Source organism: Macaca nemestrina, chromosome 8, assembly GCF_043159975.1.
Source record: "Macaca nemestrina isolate mMacNem1 chromosome 8, mMacNem.hap1, whole genome shotgun sequence".
In the NCBI taxonomy this organism is placed as follows: domain Eukaryota; kingdom Metazoa; phylum Chordata; class Mammalia; order Primates; family Cercopithecidae; genus Macaca; species Macaca nemestrina.
In genome coordinates, this window is record NC_092132.1 from 66,437,464 (window position 1) to 66,457,789 (window position 20,326).

Genomic DNA, 20,326 nt, shown 5'->3' on the forward strand with positions numbered 1-20,326 from the left:
ATGTAGAAGAATGAAACTCTACACCTATCTCTTGCCATACACAAGAATAAAGTCAAAATAGGGTAAATACTTAAATCTAAGACCTCAAACTATGAAGCTACTACAAGAAAACCTTGGAGAAACTCTCCAGGACATTGAAGAGGGCAAAGATTTCTTGAGTAATACCCCGCAAGCACAGGCAACCAAAACAAAAATGGACAAATGGGATCATGTCAAATTAAAAAACTTCTGTGCAGCAAAGGATACAATCTACAATGTGAAAAGACAGTCCACAGAATAGCAGAAATTATTTGCAAACTGCCCATCTGATATGGGATTAACAACCAGAATATATAAGGAACTCAAACAACTCTACAGGAAAAACGAAATCCAAAAATCTGATTTAAAAATAAGCAAAAGATTTGAATAAACATTAAGACAAACAAATAGCAAACAACCATATAAAAAGCTTCTCAACATCATTGATCATAAAGAAATGCAAAAACTACAATGAGATATCATTTCACTCCAGTTTAAACTGTTTATATCAAAAAGTCGGGCAATAACAAATGCTGGTAAGAATGTGAAGAAAACAGAACCCTCATACTTGGTGGGAGTGTACATTAGTACAACCACTATGGAGAACAGCTTGGACATTCCTCATAAAAACAAAAATAGAGTTATATGGTCCAGCAATCCCACTGCTAAGGATATACTGAAAAGAAAGGCAATCAGTATATTGAAGAGATATTTGCCCTTCTATATTTATTGCAGCACTATTCATAACAGCCCAGATTTAGAAGCAACCTAAATGTCCATCAACAGATGAATGAATAAAGAGATTGTGGTACATATACACAGTGAAGCACTATTCATCCATAAAAAAGAACGTGATCCTATCATTTGCAACAACATGAGTGGAACTGGAGGTCATTATTTTAAGTGAAATAAGCCAGGCACAGAAAGACAAACATCACGTTCTCACTGTTTATGAAAGCTAAACATCAAAGCAATTGAACTCATGGAGATAGATAATAGGAGGATGGTTACTAGAGACTGCTAAGGTTAGTGTGAGATGGTGGCAGGGGGCATGGCTAATGGGTACATAAAAATCTTTTTAGAAAAAATAACACTAATAAATAAGACCTAGTATTTGCTAGCACAAAATGGTGACCACAGTCAATAATAATTTAATAATACAATTTATAATAACTAAAAGGTATAATTGGATTTTTTGGAACAAGAGGGATAACTGCTTGAGTTGACAGATACCCCATTTATCCTGATGTGATTATTAGACACTGCATGACTGTAACAAATTATCTTATATACCCCATGCATACACACCTACTACATGCCTGCAAAAATAAAAAATTAATACAAACAAAAAAGAAGAAATCACTTTTTATTTAACACTATTCATATATTAATTTTTTTAGTTTTCTCAGTGTGAGATGGATATTGGTTTAATTTATTCACAGCCATTACTTTAATTAGAACCTTTGGAAGAGTAGCTTTCCTCAGCAGTATTCTACCTATGTCTTCAGCCAATAAACTGCTTGTAATATTCCAGAGGTTATTTCCTTAAGGTCTAGTATATATAATGTGTAATTGAGTAGTTTTTTAAAGTCTCCACTATTAACAAGGAAATTATAAGCATTTTCTATATGCCACAAACTCTGCTATGCCTTAAAGATATAAATAATAGATGGACCCATGGAGTTGCTGCCATTACAGTAAATATGGTACCTATACACCATGGTATATAAGATACCTAGGAATACCTAGGAATTAGTCAAATAAGTGAAAGATCTTTAAAATGAAAACTACTGAACATTTGTGGAATAGATTAAAGAGGACACAAGAAATGGAAATTTATTATACATGCATGGATCGAAAGAATCAATATTGTTAAAATGTAAATACATTTAACAATACTATACAGCCACAAAAAAAGAACAAAATTGTTTTCTTGCATTGCAACACAGATGCAGTTGGAGGGCCTTATCCTAAGCAAATTAATTCAGGAAGAGACAACCAAATACAGCATGTTCTCATTTGTAAGTGGGGACTAAACATGGGGTACTCATGTAAATAAAGATGGCAACAATAGAAATTGGAGACTACTAGTGGATGAGGTATAGACGGGAGCAAGAATTGAAAAACTAGTTATAAGGTTTTATGCTCAGTACCTGAGTGATGGGATCAGTTTTAACCTAAACCTCAGCATCATGCAGCATGCCAAAGTAATCTGCATATGTGAGTCTGCACATGTATCCCCTGAATCTAATATAAAAAATGGAAATTATATTAAATAAACCTTCCCAAATAAAAAATAAAACAAAATACCCAATTTGTAAAACCGTATAACTCTCAAGTGAACGTGCCATCTTAATAAGCATTATATTTAGATTATTTTTGTAGATAATGGAAATTAGCCAAGAAAAAGCTTTAATGAGAAAAAACGTTTGTATTTTTAAAGAAACATGATATAGCAGTATGAGTTTGAAACATTTGTCACTCTATCCCTAACCTATCATGTAACTGAACTAAAAATAAACCTCTTAGGAAGCAAAAAATACATTGAATGTTTGGTTTACTGCCTTTATAGGGGAAAACATGTTAGATCATTTTTCTCCCTTTTTCAAAGATTGTTTTGATGTTATGTGGAAATAGCTCCATTATCTGAGAGATAAAATACATCAGCTACTGTCTATGCTCAAGTGAATATCCTTCAACGTTCCAATATTTTGCTCTCTTTTTGTACAGTCACACCCATTAAGTAGAATCAAAGGAGTAAATGAATTAAATTAAACATGCAATTCAAAACTCGTACTTAATTTAAATGTTTTCATTTCCCGAGGACACAGCTGAGGAAAACACTGCAGTTATGGCACAGATTGAAAAACAAAATCATGCATACCTATGAAATGATCATCTACTGTGCTAAAAAATAAAAAAGAAAAGAAAAGAAAAGAAAAGAAAGAAAAAGAAGAGAAAAGGAAACGTGAAAGAATCCATGATTTTGTCCTGAGCTCCTAGACTCCTACTGGAGAAAGAAGGAAAGAAGGAAAGGGAAAGGAAGGGGAGGGGAGGGGAGGGGAGGGGAGGGGAGGGAAGGGAAGGGAAGGCAAGGCAAGGCAAGGGAAAGGAAGGGAAGGGAAGGGAGGGGAAGGGAAGGGAAGGGAAGGGGGAAGGGAAGGGGAAAGGGAAGGAGGGAGGGAAGAAGGAAGGGGGAAGGCAAGGAGGGAGGGAAAAGGGAAGGGGGAAGGGAGAGAGGGAGGGAGGGAGTGGATAGTGAAGGAAGGAAGGAAAGAAGGAACTGAGACTTTCCACATTTCCCTTTTTCTCCTTTTCCACCTCACTTTCTCTTTGTCAAAAACTCATGAGAAGAGGCATGAAATCTCAAGATTAGTTCTGTATCAACTGTCAGGAGACCTGACTTTCTTTGATTTTGCAATCATCATGCTTTAGGTAAGCAGATATTTTTCTATGTCTCAATTTTATATTCTGAATACAGTTTTTGGACTATTTTAATATGGCTTATACATTTGGGTACATACAACTCAGCTCTGACCTTCATCTTGTATCATTGATATAATCTCTCTAAGTTTTGGAAATTTCTTTTTGGTCCCACGTGATTGTAAGATGACATTAATTCAAAGTAGATTTAGTTGGAAGGAATGTGTGTTTTTCACTAGGTTATTCATTGTGGCATCATGGATTATTCCCTTATAAACTGACACACTTTAAACTTGATTATTTTCCAAAAATTCTACTTCAAGAATTAAATTTGTACACAGTATATAGCAAACTCTCATTTGTAGATATCTATTTAATCTCTTACAAGTGTCAGGAGCTATGCATATAAAGAATTGTGAAATAAATACTAAGAATTATAAAATCCAATATTGACCCTTATGGTGCTTCTATTTGCAGTGGAAAGGAATGGAAGCATAAAAGTAGACCAAGATATTAGTGTGTTATAGGTTAGAAAGTCTAATGTAGATCAGAGAAAGGCAAAATTTCTTATTGCTTAGGTCACACAACCTGGTTTCCCAGCATAATCACTGCTTATGCCTATGTCATGATTTAGGTATTCTCTTTAACTCACAGAATTGTCCAGTTTTAGAAGATAAAAGACTGTTGGAGAAAATTCCACATTGGTATGAAATTTGAGTTGTATAGTCCTTCTGTTAGAAAAGAGGAGGGAGATAGAATTATGAGGCGTATGAAAGAATGGTATAAATGTTTGCTCATTCCACAAATAATTGATTTCCTTCTCTCTATTTAGTCAGAATAGTTGGTATTTGGCATCAGCATTGTCAGATAACTGATTTGTCATCTGTAACTGTGATCAGAATTTGTTTCCAAAATTTCTGAAAGATAAGATAAAAATATCACAGAAACCAATATTTGGTCTTACTGGATTCTGGTTTTTACAGGTGAATTGACATAGGGTGAGAGACACAATTTGGAGGAAAGAGACCCAAAGTCAAATGTTTATTTCTGCCATTTATTGGCTCTGTGATCTCAGGCAAATTATTTAGCATTTCTATGTTTCCTTTATTTTTAAATTGAGATGGTGCTTATAAGGTTTCAGAATTAAATGTGATAAAATATATAAAAGCACACAGTAGAGTGGTTGGCTAATTGCACATAATCATTAAAATATTCTAGATTCCATATGTGACACAGCATGGTTAGGTTCTTAAACTATAAACACTTTTATGAACTTTCAATAATACTATTGCAGTGAAAGCAGCCCTATACTTGACAGCCATTCTCCTGGAGCCAGAAAAACGTAAAATAAACCAACACATTCCCAACATCAGAAAAGGAAGTTTAGGGCCTTGCTTGACTTGCATATATTGCCTATACCAGATGCCTCTTGGCCTGTGTCAATACCCCTTAGAAAGTATGAAAGTCATTATTACTGAAAAAATAAAGACAAAATGGAAGTAGTTTCACAATCTGTTCCACGTTGGTGGCTGCATTCAGATATTCTGACTTCTTCTGGAAGCTTTGAACTGCCTTGATGACTCTTCAGTCTCCAGAGTGCCTTCCTGGCATCAGATCTGTGGTGGCATGAGAGTTTGGAGCTCCTTCTCATAAATTGCTATGAAATTAATCATCATAGTGTGCCTGGTTCTGCCTTTGAGTTAATAGACTTGTGATGAATAAATAATCTAGTTCCAAAATCTTTGCATGTTTACTCCCTAGAAGACTCATCCCATTGATTGTTTGTTCTGATTCATAGCTTCCCCTGTGAATTTTGGGAAAATACAGTCATATTTAAAAATAGAATTAAAGTTATATTCAGTTAAGAATATGGCTACTACATGCTATTGGGTTTGAGATCTTAAGACAAACTTTTAAAATTAAACATTGATGCTTTCTCCTCTACACGGTAACTGGAATTCAAGCAGATCCCCAAGATCCAGAGATGGTACTGTCAGCAAAGTTTCTTAGTAAATATTTAAGCCACCCAGAATTTTGTAGCTCATAATGACCAGACTTAGAGTAATGTTTCCAATTAACAAGTTGAGCATTGGAAGATCTGGGTTTAAACTTCTGCTCTGTCTTTAAGCTGGTGTATGTCTTTGGGCAATTTATGTAACTTGTCTGGTCCTCAGTTTACTCTCTTGTGCAATGAAAGGGTAGGGTTAGACTTTCTCTAAGACCTATCTAAATCTGAAAATTCTATTTCTCCCATTTAAAGTCAATCAGGCAATTTAGACATATTTTTAAAATGCCTACTGTATTCAAGGGACATGTTTAATCTTTTGTTGTATACTCATTTTATTACATTACATTTTGCTTCAATATATAATAGCCCCTTGGGATGTAAAGCAATCTTCATTAGTAAAGCCAGTCAATGGGTATTTAGCGCCTGCTCAGGGTCAGCATAACTTCTTATAATTGCTTTTAATCAATTTTATGTCAATGAATTGTCTTTTTAAAAATAATTAACATTGTAATAGTTAAATCATCAGTTAAAGTGTAAGTCCTAGTAACAAAATATTTTTGTTAGAGTTGCTTTTTCCATTTATTTTCCTGAAAATATCAGGTATTTGCCTTTCTATAAACAAATTATTGCTTTCAATTTTCCAGAGACTTTCTTTTCCATTGAAAATAACTAGAAATGATGGATACAATTTTTTAAAGCTTTAAATGCACACATAGGTTGACTAGAAAGTAAGAAATTATGGAGACATGGTGAACATGAAAGTAGTTTTTAGCCCTAATGACATATGGTGAACCCCTGTGAATTGTTATTAACTTTTTCACACAGTACTATCCTCTGAATGTTTGTGATAGGGCTTTTGAGAGGTAAGTAGGTTATAAGGGCAGAGCATTCATAAATTGGATTAGTGCCCTTAAGAAGAGGCTCCAAAGAACTGCCCTACCCTTCTGCCATGTGAGGACAGAGCTAGAAGGTGCCGTTTATGAACCAGAAAGCAAGTCCTGACCAGACACCAAATCTGCTGGCACCTTGATTTTGGACTTCCCAGCCTACAGAACTGTGAGAAATAAATTTCTATTGTTTATAAACTACCCAGTTTATGGGATTTTATTATCGCAGTCTGAATGAACTAAGACACAGATGATTGAGACAATCAGACAGAAAACAAAACCCAGGGCCAGCCCAAGATGGGAAGTCTAACTGGAGATCTCACTAAAGGAGATCCCCCACTAACCTTAATCCTCAGTGAAAGGAACTTGCATACCTGGTGATGAGTGAAGACGGAAAAAATTTTTTTTGAGATGTTGAAACCACAGAATGAACTTTCAGAGATTTGCAGTCTAGGTTTATGCTACCTGAGTTTACACACACACACACACACACACACACACACACACACACACACACACACAGAGCAGGGAATTGGGTTTAAAGTAATTTGGTTTGCTTGCTGTTGCTCTCAGGCATATTGCAGAAACAAACACAAACCTCCTGATTCCACAGCTAATCCTAATGTGATTGAGTACACATTAGCAAAAGTTTCTCCTTCCTCCATGTGAGGATATGGTTGAGTGAAAAATCTATTTTTTTTAAATGTATTTATTATTATTATACTTTAAGTTCTAGGGTACATGTGCATAAGGTGCAGGTTTGTTACATATGTATACTTGTGCCATGTTGCTGTGCTGCACCCATCAACTCATCAGCACCCATCAACTCGTCATTTACATCAGGTATAACTCCCAATGCAATCCCTCCCCCCTCCCCCCTCCCCATGATAGGCCCCTGTGTGTGATGTTCCCCTTCCTGAGTCCAAGTGATCTCATTGTTCAGTTCCCACCTATGAGTGAGAACATGCAGTGTTTGGTTTTCTGTTCTTGTGATAGTTTGCTAAGAATGATGGTTTCCAGCTGCATCCATGTCCCTACAAAGGACACAAACTCATCCTTTTTTATGGCTGCATAGTATTCCATGGTGTATATGTGCCACATTTTCTTGGTGAAAAATCTATTTTATTGTAACTATACAAGAATGCTAGATGCAAAATGTAGAAAGCATCTCTTGGATTTATGCACAGCACAACTTGAATAACCATGAGCAGCAAACATGTAATGTGATCCTCTATGAATACTCAGAGATAATGTTCCAAAGTGGTGAAGGATGGGTAGGTAGAGACAAACACAAAAAACAAATGGAAAGACACCCACATACAAAATACACCAGGAACCAAAAATATAATGAATAAAAACTCATCATGTTGAGGAAACATTGACAACAAAATCAGAAGTCAAAAGCTTCATATATTCGGTTTATCAGACACAAAATATAAATTGAGAATATTTTATAAGCTTAAAGATTTTTAATTCAAATATGAGTAAAGAGAAAGAGGCTACAAAAAGTGACCAAGAAGATACAGAGAAGAACTAAAGAAAAAAGTCTGTTGAAACTAGAACAATTAAAATATAAAACTCAACAACAGCCTTTAGACTCACACCTTTAAACATCATTTAAAAACTGAAATTAGAGCTAAAGAAATCTTTGGGATATATCACAGAGGAGAAAAAATAAAAGAAATATTAAGACACTTGAAAATAGATTAAGAATGACTAGCATAGGCTTAAGCAAAGATTGAAGAGAAAGAAAGAAAATAATGATAGGAGGAAGTATTTGAAGAAATAAAGCCTTGCCTTTAAGTGAATTCACAAAAAATAATGATCTTGAGATTCAGGAAGGCCTATGAATCTCAAGTATGACTAATACAACATAATGTCACACACAGACAAATAAGTAGCAAAAACAGCACAACATCAAAGACAAACAGATCGTAAAATCAAAATGAACAAAAATTAGGCTGAAAACAGACTTCTAATAGCAACAATAAAAGACAGAAGACATTGGTAAAATTATATATCAAAATACCATTAAAATGAGAAGAAAAGACAAATGTTTTAGACAAACAAAAACAAAAATTGAGTTTGCTACCAATCATTTACCATTAATTAAAATTAAAGCAGAAGGAAAGTGTTCCTACATGGATAACTGAGATGTCTGAAATGTAAGAAGGAGTGATGATTGAATAATGTAAAAAATATTTGGATTAATCAAATCACACAGGTACTGTGTAAAATAGTAATAATCATTGTTTTGGTTAAAGAGAAAACAAGATAAAACAGAAATCCAAAATAATTGAAAATACTAACAAAAAATATTGGACACCAAAAGAGTACAGGCTTTCATTTTGGAGTGATGAAACTAATCAATTCTAAAATCCTAAAACTGATTGTGGTGACAGTTGCAAAACTCTATGAATATACTATGACTATACTAAACACCATTGACTTGCACACTTTATGTGATAAATTGTATGGAATGTAACTTATGTCTCAGTAAAGCTGCACAAAAATAATACATTTTTACACATTTCTGTTAACCCAAATATTTCAAATTTGGTTTCTGTTTAATTAAAATGTGAATTCAACATATTAATAAGTAAGAAAAATATGTGATCATCTCAATAGATAAAGGAAAACGTTAACATTCAATATTCATTCATGATAAAAAAAATTAAAAGTTTACCAAACTAGGAAAAAAAATGCTTTCTTGGTGTGTTAAAAACAGCTCCAAAATCCTACAGCACGTAAGTTTATGGAAAAAGTAAAGGATTCCTGTTGATTTCAGGAACATTACACGAATCTTCACCAGTCATCACCCTTTTCATCAGCCTACTGGTGATACCATGCAAGGGAAGAAAAAGGAAAGGCCAAGGGATTAGAAGCAAAGAAACAAAACTTATTATTTTTACTTGATGTGTCTATATTCAAAGAAATTACAAGAGAATGTATAAATAAATTGTTAGTATTAATATGGTTACTGACAATAAGTTAACCTACAAAAGCTATTACTTTCTCCATCCCAGCAACAAATAAAATGAGTAATTTGTAAAAAGACAGTAGCAACAAGCCACACACAAAATAGGAAGAAAAAAATCTTACAAAAGATGTACAATCTCTGTATGGTGAAAATTATAAAAATTAATAGGAAAATATTAAATTAAATAAAACTTAAAGAAATATCAAGACACACTATATATAGGAAGACACAAAATTATAAATATATCAGTACTTCCAAATTTATCTAACACAATGCATTGTTTATATAATTGGACAAATTAACTCTAAGCTTTTTATGGAACAGCAAAAGTCCAAGAGTGGACAATTATTTTGAAGAAAGAAGAAAATGTAGGAGAATATGCCCAAGTATCAATATTTATTTTAAAGGCAGTGTGCTATAAGCTGTGGATTAGACAAATAGTGCAGTTAAACAAATTATAGAGCCCAGAGAAGATTAATACATATATATTTAATTTATGACAAAACTGATATGAAAATTCAATGAAGGGATAATTAGCATTTTAATAAATATTGCTAGGAAAATTGGTTATCCATGTAGAAAAAAATGAAATGGAACCTATAGAAAAATCAGTTTAATATGGATTCCATGCCTTTGTGAAAGACAGCTAAACAATGCTGGAATAAAATATAAGATAATAACTTCATGGTAAGACCCAAGAGGCACTAAGATTGATAAATACAGTTATACTAAAATTTAAAATTTTTATTTGAGACATTCCTAAAATTAAAAATTAAGCAATAAGAATGTTTGCAACTGACAAGAGATTATAACACAGTACATACTAAGAACTTTAATAAATTAGTTTTTAAAAAGACAAATATCTCAGTGGAAAAAGGAGCGAAAGAATTGAATAGGCACTTGTCAAAGGTAGAATCAGGAAAGACCAATGAACATTTGATAATATGTTTAATATCATTAGGAATCACAGAAATGTAAATTCAAACTGCAATGTGATCAGTTGTCACTCCTATCTATTGTGGTGCAGTAGAAACTCTCATACAGTTTTGGTGGGTATGCCAATTGCTATAATCTCTTTGAAAAGCCAATGCATAATATGTAGCAGAGGGGAAGTTCACATGTCTTAAAATCTGGTAATTTCACTCTTAGGTAAATGTACCCTCAAGATATTTTGCTCATGTCCTAGACACTAGGAGACATGAACAAGAATGAATAGAGAAATATCACTTGTAACAGCAAGAAACTGGGAAGGCAAATGCAAATGTCTAATAGAAAAAAAAATGGTGAATTCCTGGAGAGCAGTGTGTTAGCAGTGAAAATGAATGAAGTAGGACTTTAAAAGATACTTTGAGCGAAAAAAGTGTGCAATAGAAGAACATATAGAGTAGTGAGATCCCTATTATACAAAGTTTAAAAGATGCAGACGTGATAAAATTATGAAGAAAATCAAGGAAATGATAATCCCCCAAATTTGGTATATTTTTTGTTTCAGAAGGAGAAGAGCAAATAGAATAAGTGTAGGGTAAAGAAAGAGTGGTCAAAGATAAGGGTAATATTCTATTTCTTAAGATGGTGGTGGTTCCACAGCTGTCTGTTACAGGGTTTTCCTTTCTACCTACATATGGTCTATAAACATTATTGAATGTACTGGACATTAAGTAAGAACATAAAAAGAAAGGAAAAGAAGACATTCACATCTGTGTCTGTTTTGTTCACAATTCACTCTCCAACCAGCATTTTCTGTGAATGTCTATGAAAAACTATATTAAAATATAGTTATTATATTAAAATAAATTGGATTCTAAAACCAAATATTCTATTTATTACTTTATGTGTGTTTTATAGGTTTTGTGTATTGGTTGGAAAGAAAATAATAATACATTCAAGTTTCTCTTGTTCTTTTGTTGTGATTGAATAGTTATTGATAAGATATTGTTCTTCTTGAAGCTAGAGGAAATTAGAACAGGATTATATTGTGCCTTAGCCTTTACAAGTTGCCAGTACATTTTGCTTTAATTATAGGATTTGTAGAAAAACAAAGAAATCAGAAAAGTATCATAAACTCTTTGAAGTTTACTGACAGTTCTATTGTTCTTTGGCAATTAATATCTCTGTTTGTTACTTTCTGTAAAATGTATTCATTTCTCTACCCCGCAAGACAAATAGTAGCTAATTACATAGAGTGTACCAAAAACAAAACAAAACAAAAAGCAGCCAGCTGTGTGACCTTAGGCAAAGTCATTACTCACTGTCGGTTTTAATTCTTTATTTTTAAAATCCAGAGTGGTGGACATCAGCTTTAAAATCTTTGTTTATGAAGATAATCCATGGAGATGGAAAATCTTGCACAAATACACCATTCTCTACAATTACAAATGTGCAAGCTGCATTCTATTATAGGCAATGGGAAGCAGCAAATTAACTTCAATGGTGTTCACTGCATTGCAGCAATTTGTAGGGAACAATAGCATACCTTTTTACAGATAACTGCAAATATGAAGGAGCATGGGATTTCTTGTTCCCATGGAAATATGACCTCAATTAAAATTCTATTCTCATCTCTATGAAACTGTGCACAAGTGTCCAAGAATAAAGAATGACAGTGAAAAAGCTATTGAGCTTGGTAACAGCCCATGTTCTCCTCCTGCACTGATTTAATTAAGCTTTTATTAATCAGAGGCACAAATCACAATCACTTCTGGAGTGTTTTCAAATTGTATACTCCCAAACTCTACCCTGGAACCACTGAATCAGAATTGCCCAGGGTGTGGCCCAGGCGCATGCATTTTTTTTGGAGTGATGCATGCGTGAAAAATGATTTAATGAAATTCAGCTTCCAGACATGGAGTTCATAGTATCTGTAGGGAAGAGCCAATAACTAATTATTGTCATTCTTTGGAAATTTTCCTAGTAACTGTAGAAAATAGCAGTGACTATAATGCGAAGTGGGAACCTAGAAAGGTGCAAAAAATGATTTATTTGCCTAACTATGCAGCAGTTACAATAAACACCAGGCCTCAAAGTGGCCCATTTATTATTATTCTTTGAAAAAAAATAGTAAAATACATACCCAAACTAGGGTGCTTTCCATGGAATAGTATTCTGTGGAATAATAATGAGAAAACATCTGTTAGATGCCTATGCAAGTCAAAGCACTTTGCTAGCAACTTTAAATACATTTTTTCTAATTATTGTAAAAAGTTGATTCCCCATGAAAAGGTGACAAAATGGAGGCTAAAAGAGGTTAAGATAGTTTCCCATGATGTTGGAACTAATAATTAGCAAAGTCAATAAACTTAAAATTCGGTGTTATGACTGTAAATTTTGCTAGATGTGATGCCAAGTCTATCACTCACTATTACTTGGAGTTTTATAGACAAGGAGAGAAAAAGTTCTTCATTGTGCCACGTTCTCTGCTGTTGATATTATAGAATAGAACATGGACAGGAGGAATGTTTTTGTTCTATAGCAATCCCTAGAAGAAAGTTCCTCTAAACGAAGTGCATAGGGAGCTTTTCTACCTTCCTTATGCTGCACATGGAGGAAAAATAAGACTCTAAGCCAGTCTGCCTTTCCTGAAAGCGCTATATGGATGTGAGAGTGTCTAAGATTTGCCCACAAATATGAGTAGTTGAGAAAGACAGCGCTAAATACAGAATCTGAAATAAAATGTGGAGCTGGAAAGATCAGAAAACCCCTAAGAAGAGGGAGCAGTGGGAAGTATTTTAAAGGAAAGGATCAGTCAAAGAGAGCCTTCGATGATAAGACATGTGTTACTATCGCAGAGCCCATTTGGACAAAAGGGAAAAGTGAATTTTCATTCTTTCCAATGAAGTCTGTTCAATCATTACACACACATTAAAAGAAGGCATTTTTTTACATGTGACTAAAAAATCAACTACATAGCATAACATAAACACAACTTGCTTTTTTACATGTATTCAAGCCCCTAAATCAAAACAGAGTCATCACCAACATTTATTAGTTAAATTAAATGTTTTACACCAAGTGTGGCTTTCTTCTAAAGAGTTAACAAAACACTTATAATAGGTTTATTCCTATTCTCATAACAAAATGTAGATCAGTCTGACTGGCTCATTACCATTATTCAATGAATACCTTTTGGGTTCTTAGTATATGTGGGTGAGTCAGTAGTATATCATGGGCTTTTCAAAGTAAATAGGATGAGCATCAAAAAATCTCAATTTACAGATGAAGAAACTTAGAAAGAATGAATAATTTCACAATAGCATTTAGTAACAAAACTGTGCTTAAAAGACTGATGACTCAAACCACAATGACATACCATCTCACGTCAGTTAGAATGGCGATCATTAAAAAGTCAGGAAACAACAGATGCTGGAGTGGATATGGAGAAATAGGAACGCTTTTACATTGTTAATGGGAGTGTAAATTAGTTCAGCCATTTTGGAAGACAGTGTGGCGATTCCTCAAGGATCTAGAACCAGAAATACCATTTGACCCAGCAATCCCATTACTGGGTATATACCCAAAGGATTATAAATCGTTCTACTATGAAGATACATGCACATGTATGTTTATTGCAGCACTGTTCACAATAGCAAAGGCTTGGAATCAACCCAAATGCCCATCATTGTTACAGTGGATAATGAAAATGTGGCACATATACTCCATGGAATACTATGCAGTCATAAAAAGTAATGACTTCACGTCCTTTGCAGGGGCATGGATGAAGGTGGAAACCGTCATTCTCAGCAAACTAACACAGGAACAGAAAACCAAACGTTGCATGTTCTCACTCATAAGTGGGAGCTGAACAATGAGAACATATGGGCACATGGAAAGGAACATCACAAACTGGGGCCTGTCAGGGAGTAAGGGGTAAGGGGAGGGATAGCATTAGGAGAAATACCTAATATAGATGACAGGTTGATGGGTGCTGCAAACCACCATAGCACAAGTATACCTATGTAATGAAACTGCATATTCTGCATATGCATCCCAGAACTTAAAGTATAATAAAAAAAAAAGACTGATGACTCCTACTTTTTCTATTTTTTCAGGGATTTTCAATGTATATTTTACCAAATTTAGAGATAAACTATGCAGAAGTGAAAATGAAACTTTTCATAAATTTTTCCAGATGCTGCTTCTGCTGAACATCAAATATGGTAACAACAGCTAACAATTCCAGGTTTCCAAGCTGTCACATGCTTGCAGAGGGTGTGTCAGTTGCTGGTGTAAAACAGATTAAATTATGCATCTCTCAAGAGAAGTGGGCAACAATTTGTTTTATCCAGCATAAATCTTCAACAAATCTGATTTTGATTTGCACTGTCTTTTCATGATTCGTACAACATGACCATGACCACCGTCTAAATTTAAAATTATGCATCTTGTCATCCACAAGTTTCATATTAAAACAAGTAAAGCAATGTCAGTAGTATTTCCTGATCTTATTTTACACTTCATTTTCCTAAAACACTAGGTTCAGATAACAGAGAAATAAGCTATTAAAGACCCAGCTGCAGCATATTGAAAGTCAACATTCTTCAGAACTGGGGTGCTTTTTGTAGGATATAGCATATTCTCTTAGTCAGAATATAACATCTTTTCATATACCTGTTCACCATTTTTATGTCCTCTTTGGGGAAATGTCTGTTAAAGTATTTTGTTCATTTTTAAATTGGGTTGTTTGGTTTTGCTTTGTTTTGGCTACTTAGTTATAGGAGTTTCTTATATGTCTTGGACATTAAACCCTTATCAGATAGCAGATAAGGGTATCAGATATCAGAAGCCAGATATGGGCTTTCTATTGTGTTTCAATTCTATTTCTGTGAAAATCATTGTTTGTATTTTGATAGAAACTGTATTGAATCTGTAGATCACTTTGAGTACTATTGCCATCTTAATATTAACAATATTTGTTCTTCTACTTCATGAACACAGTCTGCCTTTTCATTTAATGGTGACTTCTTTAATTTTTTCATCTATACACTAAGTTCATTTTCAGTGTATAGAAATGCAACTGATTTTTTTCATGTTGATTTTATATCCTGAAATTTTATTGAGTTAGTTATTTAGCTCTAATAGGATTTTTGTGGGGTTTTCTGTGTATAGATTATGTCATCTGCAAACAGAGACAATTTTACTTCTTCCTTTCTTATTTGGATGCCCTTTATTCGTGGTTTTTTTTTTTTTTTCTTCCCCATAACTGCTCTGGCTAGGACTTTGACTATTATGTAGAATAGAAGCAAAGAAAGTAAGCATCCTTGCCTTGTTTCTGGATCTCAGAGGAAAAGCTTTCAGTTTTTCACCATTGACTATGATGCTAGCAGTGGGCTTTAAAATGCAAATAAAAACCACAACGAGACATCACTTCACATCTGTTAGGATGGTTGTTATTTTAAAAAGGGGGATTGGACAGTATGTGGAGACATTAGAACTCTAATACATTATTGGTGTATGTATAATGGTAAGCCACTATGGAAAACAGCACAGAAGGTCTGCAAAAATTTTAAAATATGACTATCTTATGATCCAGCAACCTTACTTCTGGGAATATATCCAAAAGAATTGAAAGCAGGGTCTCAAAGGGATATCTGTACATTAATGTTCATTGCAGCATTATTCATAATAGCCAAAACGTGCAAGCAACCTAAATTTTCACTGGATTAATGAATAAGAAAATGTGTGTGCGTGTGTGTGTGTGTGTGTGTACAACACAAAGTGGAATATTATTCATCTTTAAAAAATAAGGCTATCTTGCATATGTGACAACATAAATGAACCTGTAGGGCATTATCATAAGTGAAATAAATCAGTTACGGAAGGATGGGTGATGCATGATTCCACATATATGAAGTATTTAAAATAGTCAAACTCAGAGAAACAAAATGTAAAATAGCAGCTGCCAGGGGCTGGAGTGACAGGGAAATGGAAAGTTGATGTTCAGTGGTGATAAAGTTTAAGTTATGCAAGATAAATACATTCTAGAGATCTCTGTACAACATCATATTTTTTACTTAAAAATTTGTTAAGTAGCTCAATGTCACATTCAGTGTCCCATACCAAAATGTTAAAAAAATTTATATTCGTAAGTACACTTAATGACACTTAATGGTTTCCTATCCCATTTCTATGAGTCTGAGTTCTACTGTTATAGAGATTTTGTTTCTTCCTTTTTATATTTTTAAGTTAATTATTAATTTTAATTGTATATATTAATCATACATATTTTTGGAATATGTGATGTATTTTGATACCTGTATACAACATGTAATAATCAAATTAAGGTACTTAGGATATTCATCACCCCAAATATTGATCTCATCTTTGTGATGAGATCTTCTAGTTAGTTTGAAATATACAATAAACTGTTATCAACTAGAATTTCCCTACTGATATGGTTTAGATCCATGTCTCTGGTCATATCTCATGTCAAATTGCAATCCCCAGAGTTGGAGGGGGGATCTGGTGGGAGTTGATTTGATCATGGGAGTGGATTTCCCCTTTGGTACTGTCCTTGCAACAATGAGTGAGTTCTCCTGAGATTTGGTTGTTTGAAAGTGTGTAGCACCTACCCCCTCTCTTGCTTCCTTCTCCTCTGGCCATGTGAAGTGCTCACTCCACCTTTGCCTCGCATCATGACTGAAAGTTTCCTGAGGCCTCCACAGAAGCAGAAGCCACTATACTTCCTGTGGAGCCTACAGAACCATGAGCCAATTAAAACTCTTTTTTAATATATATAAATTACCCAGTCTCAGATATTTCTTTACAGCAGAGTGAGAATGGACCAATACATCTACTGTGCTATTATTCAGTAGTACACAACTTATTCTTTCCACTTAACTGTATTTTTATACCCCTCAAACAGTATCTCTTCATCCCCTCTCTCTCCTTTCCTTTTCAGTCTTTGGTCATTACCACACCACTCTTTACTTCAATGAGATACACCTTTTTAGTTCTCACACATAAGCAAGAACATGCAATATTTGTCTTTCTGTGCCTAGCTTATTTTACTTAACATAAAGACCTCCAATTCCATCCATGTTGTCCCAAATGACAGAATTTTATTCTTTTTTATGGCTAAATGATATTTTATTTTGAATATACACAACATTTTCCTTATCCAGTCCCCTGTTGATGGACACATAGGTTGATTCTGTATTTTAGTTATTATGAACAGTGCTGTAAGAGATTAACACTCTTTGATATTCTGGTTTCCTTTCTTTTGGATATATAAATCGGCAGTGGAATTGCTGGGTTATATGGTAATTCTAATCTTAGTTTTTTGAGAAACATCCACAATGTTTTCCGTAATGGCTGTACTAATTTACATTCCCAACAACAGTGCATGGACATTCCCCTTTCTTGGTATCTTCACCAGCCTTTTTTTTTTTTTTTTTTTTTTGTCATTTTGGCAATAGCCATTGTAACTTGGGTGAGATAATATCTCATTATAGCTTTGATTTGCATTACCCTGATGATTAATTATGTTGAGCATTTCTTCATAAACCTGTTTGACATTTGTGTGTCTTCTTCTAAGAGAGTCTACTCAGGTCTTTTGCCCATTTGTTTAACTGGATTATTTGATTTGTTTGCTATTGAGTTGTTTCAGTTACTTACGTATTCTGGTGATTAATCTTTTGTCAGATGGATAGTTTGCCAATATTTTCCTCACATTCTGTAAGTTATCTCTTCACTTTCTTGATTGTTTTCTTTATGGTACAGAAGCTCTTTAGCTTGATGTAATCCAATTTGCCTATTTTTTTTTTGCCTTTGTTGTCTGTGCTTTTGAAATCTTACTCAAAAATTCTACTAAGCTATAATAACCAAAACAGCATGATGTTGCCATAAATACAAACACATAGGCCAATGGGACAGAATAGAGAATCCAGAAACAAATCCATACAATTACAGACAACCCATTTCAACAAAGGTACCAGGAACATACATTGAGGACAGGATAGTCTCTTTAATAAATGGTAGTATAAACACTGGATATCTATATTCAGAAAAATGAAACTAGATCCCCATCTTTCACTATGTGCAAAAAATAGCTCAAAATGGTAAAAATTTAAATATGAGACCTGAAACTAAAATTACTGAAAGAAAACATTGGGGAAATGTTTTCCCCAATGACGTCAAGGACATTAGTCGGGGCAAAATTCTTGTTGATGTTTCTTATGCTGGTAAAATATACATCATATAAAATTCAGCATTTAATCATTTTTAAGTGTACAGTTCACTGGTATTAAGTACATTCATATTGTTGAACCATCACCACTATCCATCTCCAGAACTTTTTTATCTTCCCAAACTGAAACTCCAAGCCCAAGCCCATTAACTACTAACTCTTCATTTCCCCATACCCTGATTCACCAGAAGCCACCATTTTACTTTCTGTTTTTATGATTTTTTTGTTTTGTTTTGTTTTTGAGATGACATCTTGCTCTGTCGCCCAGGTTGGAATGCAGTAGCTCAATCTAGGCTCACTGCAACCTCCACCTCCCAGACTCAAGCGATTTTCCTGTCTCAGCCTCCTGAGTAGCTGAGATTACAGGCACATGCCACCACACCCTGCTAATTTTTCCTGTCTCAGCCTCCTGAGTAGCTGAGATTACAGGCACATGCCACCACACCCTGCTAATTTTTGTGTTTTTAGTAGAGATGGGGTTTCACCATGTTGGCCAGGCTGGTCTTGAACTCCTGACCTCAAGTGATCTGCCTGCCTCGGCCTCCCAAAGTGCTGGGATTACAGGCATGAGCCACTGTGCCCGGCCTGTTTCTATGAATTTTACTACTCTAGATATCCCATATAAGTAGAATTATATAGTCTTTGTCTTTTTGTGACTGGCGTATTTTACTCATCACAATGTCTTTAAGATTCATCCATGTTGTAGCATGTGTCGGAATTTCCTTCCTTTTGGCCTGGCACAGTGGTTCATGCCTGTAATCCCAGCTCTTTGGGAAGGTGAGGCGGGTGGATCATTTGAGGCCAGGAGCTCGAGATCAGCCTTATCAACATGGCGAAACCTGGTCTCTACCAAAAATACAAAAAATTAGCTGGGAGTGGTGGTGCACACCTATAATCCCAGCTATTTGAGAGGATGAAGCAGGCGAATTGCTTGAACCCAGGAGGTGGAGGTTGCAGTGAGCCAAGACTGTGCCACTGCACTCCAGTCTGGGTGACAGAGCAAGATACTGTTTCAAAAAAAAAAAAAATCCTTTCTTTTTAGAAAGCTGAATAGTACCTCACTGTATTTATATGCCATATTTTGTTATTCATTCATCAATCCATGGACACTTGGGTTGCTGCCACCATTGGGCTATTGTGAATATTGCTGTTATGAACTTGGGTGTTCAGATATTTCTTTGAGTGCCTGCTTTTAATTCTTTTGATTTTTTACCTACACATGGAATTGCTAAATCATGTGGTAATTCTATTTTTAATTTTGTGAGAACTACTATGCTGTTTTCTATAACGGCTGCATCGTTTTACATTCCCACCCACAGTGCACAAGGGTTTCCATTTCTCCATATCGTAGCCTACAGCTGTTTTCTTTGTTGTTTGCTTTGTTTGTTTTTTGATAATGCTATTCTACTAGGTGTAAGGTGGAACACATTGTGGTTTTGATTTACATTTCCCTAATAATTTGTGATATTGAGCATCTTTTTATATACACATTGGCCATTTGTATGTCTTCTTTGAAGAAATGTGTACTCAAGTCCTTTGACCATTTTTGAACCACATAGTTTTGTTGTTGTTGTTGTTGTTGTTGAGATATGGAAGTTCTTTATATATTCTGAATGTTAATTCTTTATCACGTATATGAATTGCAAATAATGTCTCTCATTCTGTGAGTTTCCTTTTCACTCTTTTGATAGTGCACAAAAGTTTTAAATTTTGATATAGTCAAATCTATCTCGCTTTTCTTTTGTTGCCTGTGCTTGTGGTGTCATAGCTAAGAAATCATTGCCCAGTTCGATGTCATTAACATTTTCTCCTACATTTTCTTCTAAGAG

At 34.5% G+C, this 20,326-nt stretch overlaps 2 long non-coding RNA genes across 2 annotated transcripts in view; both read left to right on the forward strand.

Annotated features, from left to right (window-relative positions):
• Positions 1-3,039, forward strand: part of LOC105483545 (uncharacterized) — a 164,883-nt gene extending 161,844 nt beyond the window's left edge. The window contains exon 7 of the long non-coding RNA XR_011606939.1: positions 2,850-3,039. This is a non-coding gene — a long non-coding RNA (uncharacterized lncRNA). The remainder of the gene's footprint in view (positions 1-2,849) is intronic.
• A 252-nt stretch (positions 3,040-3,291) lies between these two features.
• LOC105483547 (uncharacterized) overlaps positions 3,292-20,326 on the forward strand; it is a 47,557-nt gene continuing 30,522 nt past the window's right edge. The window contains exon 1 of the long non-coding RNA XR_988386.2: positions 3,292-3,453. This is a non-coding gene — a long non-coding RNA (uncharacterized lncRNA). The remainder of the gene's footprint in view (positions 3,454-20,326) is intronic.